This window comes from Corvus cornix, chromosome 4 (genome assembly GCF_000738735.6).
Source record: "Corvus cornix cornix isolate S_Up_H32 chromosome 4, ASM73873v5, whole genome shotgun sequence".
Lineage (NCBI taxonomy): Eukaryota > Metazoa > Chordata > Aves > Passeriformes > Corvidae > Corvus > Corvus cornix.
This window is the reverse complement of record NC_046334.1, coordinates 4557139-4566146: the sequence shown is the minus strand read 5'-3', so window position 1 is coordinate 4566146 and position 9008 is coordinate 4557139.

Below are 9008 nucleotides of genomic sequence, written 5' to 3'. Positions count from 1 at the left end.
CCCCCGCTGCGCCCCGCCCCCGACCGCCCCCGCGCCGCGCCGGGGGCCGCTCCCTGCGTCTCTACAGCCGCGTCGGCCACAGCGGGGGACCGGGCCAGGGGTGGCAGCGGGTGTCCGCGCCGAGGAACCCCGGCCTGCAGCGCGGGGTCCCGTCCGGCTGAGCACCGCTGCCGGCAGCGCTGGAAACGGGATGCCGCGAACATCGGTCGGACATCTTTTCCTCTGGCCTTATAAAAAAAGTAACTGGAGAGTTATTTTAGACCAGAAGAAGTTATGTGGCCTCTGCACCATTCTAAATTGTTTAAATCACAATATGATGAAACATGTGTTTAAAATAAATCCGTGGCAACCGTTTTGTTCCACTGCATTCACCAGAAACCAGTTCTCCTCCCATCCAACACGAGCAAACTAATAGCAAAAGGCAACAGGTGAAAATTCTGGCACAGGCCTTCCACCTATAATAAAACAAATCTGCACAGAGTTTATAAAGTGTATTGACGATCAAATGCACTTTGTGCCTGAGGCTGACAACAAAACTGGATGAAAAGGGTTTTTTCCAAAACCATGCTTTGTGCCCCTAATCTCCTGTTTAACAGAGGGCTGCTCATGCCTGGACCTTGGGAAGCTCTCTGGCTTCAAAGGCAGCACAAGAAGCCCTGGACAGTCCCAAGTAGGACTGCAAGCACTGGTCTTTGCACACAGCCAACATGCAGCAACCCACAGGAACACACCAACTCCAAGGCAGACACTGCGTGCAGCTCACGCAGTTTGTAATATTCTCTTTGCTAGCAAGTATGTCAAGGATATTTTGTTGCCGCTTCACTTCCCTTCCCAGCTCTGACCTCTGGCAAGCCATAAATTTTAATTCTTTACCAGAATCAGTGACAATCACGCTGCTTCCCACACCCTCATGATGAAGGGAGTAGGCAGAGCGTGGCCCAGTCCAGACAGGTTCACGCCGTGTCAGCTGCTCCCCCTCAGTGCCACAGGGGCAGGCACCTGCTGCCTTGCTCCACAAATGGGCATTTCAGCCCTGTTGCTCCGTGAGTATCCCCCCCTTCCCTAGGTTCCCCAGCCATCCATCCACTTCAAACACTCCCTCATATTTCTCATGGAAATCCCACGTTACCACTGTAGCTGAGAGTTCTGGACAGTCACAGCCACTGGCAAAGACCCTGCTTGTTTCCTCTTGCAACAGAAGCCGCGTTCAGGGCATTTTGCATCCTTGCACTATGGAGACTTCCAAAGTCCTTCTGTCTTCCTTGGAAGGCAGATGAAGGGAAGATGAAGCTGGATTCAAGTAGATGAAGGGAAGGGGTGAAAATGTAGTTTTTAAAACTCTAAGGAATTATTTAAAAAAATAAAACAAAAAAGCAATCTCAAAATGCTTAAAACCCAAAAAACTTTTCTAAAGACTAAACATCCCTAGTTCCACTCAGCCATTCCTTTAACTCTGTGTTCCCTACACACACAGCAGCCGTTTACAGCTCTCAGCTGGATGCCCTGTCACCGAGCTGCAGAGTAAACACTGTGCTTTACAGGACAGGGTCCTGATATTTCTCAGAGTCTTCGGGGCCATGACCTCCATGAGGGCGCTGAACCCAGTGGTGGCAGGGTGGGCAAGGCAACCAGCTCAAATTCCTTATCAAATGATCCTTTTGAAAACCAGTAAAATCCAGTTTACCAATAAAATTGTGAGGCTTGAGAACTCTTTAGAAGCTTGTCACTGGGAATTGTGTATGTGGGGCCTACAACTAAAAGATTACAGAGCTAAAATGGAAGCCTTATTCCCTAAGCTATCTGCACTCACCTCAAGATCTGCCAACTTTCTATATTTTTTAAAATATTTTCCTTTCTCTTCTTCAAATGGAAAACACGCCTGGTTTTATTTTCTCCACTCTACTTTCTTCTGCAGTCCAACCTCTTAATATGGTCATTAATATTGCTCTTAAACATTGACTAAAGCGATGCTGGCAGAAGCATTTTCCTTTCTTGTGGCCTCTTCCACCACCCTTCCTCAACTCAAATCTTCCACACAATTACACCCATACAGCTGCTTCCCCTCCACCCAGACCATCAGTTATCCGTGCTTCCAAGCCCTTCACAAGCCTTCTCTTGGCCTGTGTAAGACACTCCATGTTACAATGCCTTAAACCCTACCTTCCTGCTTCTTCAAAAATACCTCTTAGAGACCCATTCTCTAGCCTGTTCCATTTTTTTGAACGACGACCATTCTGTTTGTCCTGCACTGTTTTGTAACCAGGTACAATTTTTAATAGAATCAGAGAACATCTCAAGTTGGAAGGGACCCACAAGGATCATCTGAGTCCAATTCCATGCTCCTCACAGGAATATCTTACCTCTAAGAGAGAAAAAGCTGTTTTATTCAGTGCTGCTCTCATACACAGGGGTCATACTGAACACAGGGCACTCATCTGCACATCCAATCATCACATTTATTCAATATATAATTGTTAAATTTCTGCAGACTCTCAGTAAGAACATCTGGAAAAACACTCCAAAGTAAACATAATTCAAACCTGAATTATATTGTAGGAAAACCCTGAAAAATCCAAGAGTAATTATTGAGATACTCCAAATTAAGAGCAAGAAACTCCAACAGCTCCATCAGTTTTTGATTTTTAATCCAAGGTGCAACAACTTTCCCAGCTTTCCAACAGTTACTACTACAAATCCTGCCATTATGACAAGCCCAGGAAATGTCAATCCCCTTTCGCAGAAGATGCTTTTAGAGGGGTTTCAGCCATATGTCTGTGACAGTTTACCAGGATGACATCTCCAGTTTGCTCACACAGGAATAATGAAAATGGTGTTTGAAAATTAACCTGCAGAAGAACTGATTTACTATAGAATTAAAATCAAGCAAACAAAAAGCCGCTCACTCTTGAAAAGCACTTAGAACTACAGGAAAGCAAAGACACCGAGGAACACTCGGCTCACATCTTCCCACCACGAGGACACCTCAGCAGGTGGTTTGTATCACTGTGGCAGCAGGGAACGCTTCCAGCTGCTGGAAATGGAACATCAGCCCAGGCCTCCACTCCATCACAGAGCTTCTCAATTTCCACGGGCTCTTGGCTTCCCAGCCCCTCTCTTTGGTGCATATCCAAGCAGCAATTAGCCAAAAAGAGATGGATAAGCTGTGTCCCTTCTGAAGTTGTTCCTGTGTTGTCTCATGCTCAGCTAACAGTGGAAAAAGTCATCCATCTCCCAGCACATATCGACACCAAAGGTCTCCCACAAATCACACTCACTTGTCACAGGAAATGTCAAAAACTTTAAGTACATTAACTGCTTGACTTTAAATTTGGAAGGAAGATTTCCTTCCTTCAAAGCCTGAGCATGAGTTTAAAAATTTAGTAGCAATTTTTTCCTCAGAACTTTTATTTTTCACCATCAAGAGCTGGTATTTATATTCTGGATTAATATTCATATGTTTGCTCAGGAGCTTAAACACATGCTGCACCTACCTTGTATGATGGAAGCAAACAGCCACAAACATGGCTATAACCAAATTTGCCTTCTAAATATTAGTTACTGTAGAAAGCAGCTTCAGTTTTTACCCACCTACTTTTGTAGGTGCAGTTTATGAGGCAAAATTTCTCTGTTTGAAGTATGTATCGATATTAAGTGCCTGGGAAGTCTACTTGCATGGTCACTCTTTTAAAAATCCTTTAACAGAAGTTCAGCTTTTCATTTACCTTTCTCATGGCTTTATGACCCTTCCTCAATATTTCTTTTAAATAAAAGCTTATTTTTCCCTCTTCATCTTTTTTTATTTTTCTCATGCAAACAGTAGAAAGACATCACATCAACAGTAGAAAATTAAACTCTCCTCCCTATTACAAACCTCTTGCAGTCTCCATTCCAGTTCAGAGGAGTACTTTATTCCTCTAAAGCACCAGTGGACACTTGTTTATGTCTTTCTAAATAAAATTTTCTCAATATATGCTTAATCTGAGAATGCCACAGATGGCCAAAACTTTGTTTTGAGTTGTCTTTACAAATGTTGGAAACACAACAGCCCAGCACAGCTGAAGACAAGAGAACGAACAATGCAGTGAGGCCTAAATTGGAAGTAAATCAAATTTTATGTGGTCCAGAATGATTGCACTTGGAAAAAGATCTATACTGTCTAGAAGCACTGACAGCTGTTGCAGATCTAAGAGATGCAGTAGTGACCTCAGCTTATGAGAAACGAGAAATAATGTCATAAGAACAAATATTTATGGGGGTTAGAGTTCAGAATTAGCAAAATCACCCCTCTCCTTCTCTCTAATGTACATACAAACACATATACACACCCTCTCTCTCTGTATCCACATTACTGAGAGTAATGCACCTAAATTAGCAAAATTACTCCAGGCTAAGAAAAGAAACAATGTTAGTATAAACACTGATAATATACATTAAAAATAGACAATTTAAAAAAATACTCTGCAATCAAACATCGTGAACTCAAAGAATTTCAGTTAATACTGGATTTCAAAGAAATCCAGACTTGTTGAGAGATTCCTTAATAGGAACTATCATAAAACCACATCTCCTTCTCACAGCATTGCGTTATAATCATAAGATCATGATTCCTCGAGGTATGTATCTCTCCTGATCCCATGTCACTGAAAGGGTGGCAAAAAGTGTCCCAAAGTAACTTGGCCCCTGCTCAGGACTCAAGACACATTTTGTTGTATTGCTACAAGGTAAAGCAAATGCTCTTACACTGGAAGTGCTTGGACACATGTTCAGAGATTAGAGGGAGATCTTCTTCCCCATGTTTGGGGGGAAAATCAGTGCTTGTGGGGCAGATCCAGCCAGTGCCTGCCTATGTGGTTGTTGTCATTTCAGAAACCCATTATCCCATTTGATCAGAGCACACACAAACTGTTAGGAAGCGGATCTTCACATAAACACAGACTAGTTGAGGTTGGAAAGCACCTCTGCACATCTGGTCCAACCCCTGATCACGCAGGGCTGCTTGCAGCAAGTCTGCCTGCAACAATTTTAAACTCTAAATATTTCCGCATTAACTACAACCCCCCCACAAGCCAAAAATGTCAGTCACTGTCTCTCTCCTAGCAAGTGATCATGAAAGAGTGAAAGTTTTGTTATAGGTTCTTCTGTATCCTCTTTTAAATTAGGTTCTTATACACAGGTCATAGAATTCCTAACTTCCACATGGTCTAATTCTGGAGAATGTTACATTATTCACAAGACTGCAGTTGGAAATAGAAATATAGGTGGAAGTGAGGAAAATACTCTCCATTCACTGGTATGTTATAGTACGAGGCCAAAGTAATGTCATGGAGGAATACAGCAAAGACAGACTATTCCCAAGGAACAGCAGTTACCACATCATGCAGCTTTCATCATTTCACACTGAAGGGCAAGGAGAGATGAGATCAGTGGGACATTAAAAAGAAAAAAATATTATTTTACTACATCATTAATTTAATTTCTACCACTTGCACAACCAAAATCTTGCTCTGCGTCATTTCTGTAGGATGTATTAGCTGGCAGGTAGAAAACAGCAAGAATAGAGAAACAACCCCAAACCCCTCTCTCGGTAACAATCTGTGCTGATAGTATTCCAGAAGGAATGTCACAACTCTCCCATTTGTTTTCTCCTTGTTTCAGGACAGTTTCCATGGATTCCCAAACCTAGGCCCCACTTAAGGGTTCCCCAGAGCATAACACCCTGCAGTAGCAGGTCACAGACCAAGCATCACATGCAGAACACAGAGCTCCAGTGGCACCGTGAACACATTAAGCCCTTGAAAAGACAGTTCCCTGATCAGGGTATCAGCACAGCAGTGTTTGAGAAAGGAGAGACAGGCCCTGGAATGCCTTTGGAAGTGCAAAGAAATGATGTGGTCCCTTGTGCTGTGTTAGCTTTTCGTTCTAGGGAGGGAGAACTCTCCCAAATGAGCCTGAGGCAGCACTCAGTGCTGGGGTGGATGCAGTTACTGCTCCACCACACCCCAGTGCATCCATCCATGCAGTGACCAGCCTGGGACAAACACGTTCTGCAATCCCCCCTTTCTCAGCTGTGAAACCATCCCTATATGTCTTTAGGTTCACCATGACTGCATCTCCCACGATATCTGAAGTTACAAGCACTGTAAGTGCAACTGAAGCCAGCTGGCTCTTGTGAAATCTTGTTTGTTTCTGGGAGAGAGCAGAGCTTAGCGCAGCTCTTCGTGGTGGTTAAAGAACTGTAATCCACTGTCCACATGCCAAAATGGAATCTGTTATCTGCCAGAAAATTACTTTCCCGACACTGCCCAGGCTATTATCTCAAAGCTGACCTGCAATCACTAACTTCCAAGCATCTGGGAGGTTAAATTGCTCAGTGTTTTCTTTTATATAAAAGCAATACTCATTACATAAGAATCACTATTTATATAATTTATATCCTTTTCCTCCTCAGGAAGAATTAGAGAATGAATGCCTGCATAAAAAACATTGTCACACCCTCATTAGTTTTATCAAGTGCAATCTTCCTCCAAGCACTCCATGGAAATTTTGTGAGAACATGCCTATCTTTGTGGAGAGCAAATGGGGTTGCTTTACATAACCCTTATTCCAGGGATAGTAAATTGCTGTGCAAATGGATTTTGCTTTTCTGCCACAAACTCGGTATCTGTGTGAAGAGCTCACTGCTTACATGACAAGCGGCAGGAGAAGGACCTCAGACTTCACTGTTTGCCTGTTGATTTTTCTGTAAAAGCTGCATTACCTGCTCCAAGAACCCCAGCAAATGCTAAAGAGGAAGCTCACTCTGACATTAATGTGGCCAGCTACTGACCACTGCCTTGTTCAACTGCTGAATTCATACTGCCATGAATTCCAGCATCTCATACTTCACATGGCATTTGGGAAGACTTCTCTAGGGAAAAACCAGCTGTACCTTAAAGAGAATGCTGAAGGTGCAAACCCCAAGCAGGAGGGACTTAAGACTGAAAAGCAAGAGTTACAGGTGCCATTACGAGTCTGAATGTTTGCTCTGAAACCTTTGTGAGCTGTTCATGTTGTTGATCTAAAACTCACGAATTCCCTACCCATACCCTGTGGGGGATACCAGCTGACACTGGAGATAAAGCTGGACCCACTGGCTTTGCCACAGGCCACAGTGACTCTGTGTCTCAGAGAAAGGTTGTCCCCTGTGGCAGGCTGTCTCCTGTGTAGGAGTCAATGTGTGCACGTTATCAGTGGATGACAGTGTCTTCTGACAGCAGATGAAGGGAAAGGCTGTGTAATCCCAGACCCAGGAGTGAGAACCAGGAGGACACTGAAATAGGCACAGACTCATCTTCCTTTCTCTTGGGTGCCCCACCCTCCACCCCCAGCCTGTCTCGTCTCCTCATCCTTTGTCCCCAGCCTGTCTCGTCTCCTCATCCTTTGTCCCCACCCTGTTCTTTTCCCTTCCCCTGCTGTCAGGCACAGGTTCTTGGCCTGTCTCTAAATCTTTCCCCAGCTCCTCATGCCAAGCTCTGTCCTTTTCTGATACTTTTCCTTTGAATCTCACTATGGCTCCTAGCCATGTGCTCCAGAGCTGGGTTTCCTTTCCCCACTGCTTCTTAATCCCTGCCTCCTTTCTTGAAGTTCAAAGCCTATGTCCTCCTTCCTCAGCCAATCCTCATAATCCTATGGCTTATTTTTAACATAGGGTCCTTCATTTTCCTTTCCCCTAGCACTTTCCCTCCTCATGGTAGTTTCCCAGCTCCCCATTTCACTCCTTGGCAGGGTGGCAGTCTCCCTGAATCCCATCAGACTGCCCATCACCTGCCTACCACAAAACTCAAGTTACAAAACTCTTCATTCTTCTTCAAAGTAGGTACCATGGCATCAATTACCTCAGCAAGTGCAACCAATCCCAAACCATACATCATCTAGGAGTGCTTCACTGCAGGGAAAAATAACAAAAATATATGTGGCAAACTTCATTGCCATAAGTATTGAGGGCTCTTACTCTGACTAATCGCACACCTTGAGTCACTGCACCACAGCCAACAAGTACCTTGGAAAAACAACAAAAAACTCAGCAAGCAAACCATGATAGAAGTCTTTCCCTCAAAGACCAAGTCAAATTCATTGCAATTAATGATATTAATGAATGAAATCCAGGTGGCCAGACAGCGTTTTTAGTGCATATGCTTGCATACACGTATTATACATGCAAGGATGGATAGAACTCAGAAATGCGCTCAGAAGTTTATTTTGTAAAATTCATCCTGGCCAAGATGAATGCTGGATTTTAGCTGTTATTTCCATTCACAATTGAATTGCAGCTCTTCAGACAGATTGGTCTCAGTGTTTTCATATTAACAGGACAGCTGTTTATGAATCAATTTATGGGCTTTGTCATCTAATGATTCATTTATTATAAAACGGCCGAGCTAATATCGATGATTCCTTTCACTGGAAATGGGAGTTACACATCCCATTTTACATCAGTTGCTCCTAGTCTGAAGCTGGGTTTTGCTTTGATTCCTTCCTTGCCCATTGTTGGGTTTGCCACTGTTGTGGCTGACGTGCACACAGAGACAAGGAGAGTCACTCTGAGCTATTGGCTGCTGTCCTGACATCAGTGTGTGGGTGAACAGCCAGGGTTAGTCACTCAGCCCAGCTGTGTGGGCCTGCAGCGAGCACAATGTCATCTGTCACATCTGTCAGCTCCTGGGAGCGCACAGCAGCCACGCGTGTGGGGCTGTGCCAGGGGGATGGGATCCTGGGAGAGCTGCAGCCTGCCAGAGCCTGGCTCCTGGGGCTCAGCTCCTGCAGCAGCTCCCTGGGTGTCCACACACAGCCAGGAGGGTGCTGCCAAGGCAGGCCCATGGAGCAGGCTTTGCTAGCCAAGCTGTGCTCGTATTAAGTAGCACTTGAACAGTTCAGAGCCAACATCCTTCCTTGTTTTTACTGATGTAAAAAAACATTTGCTCTGGGATGATTTGAAGACAGCAAGGAGAGAGTGATGAAGCATTCCTTTA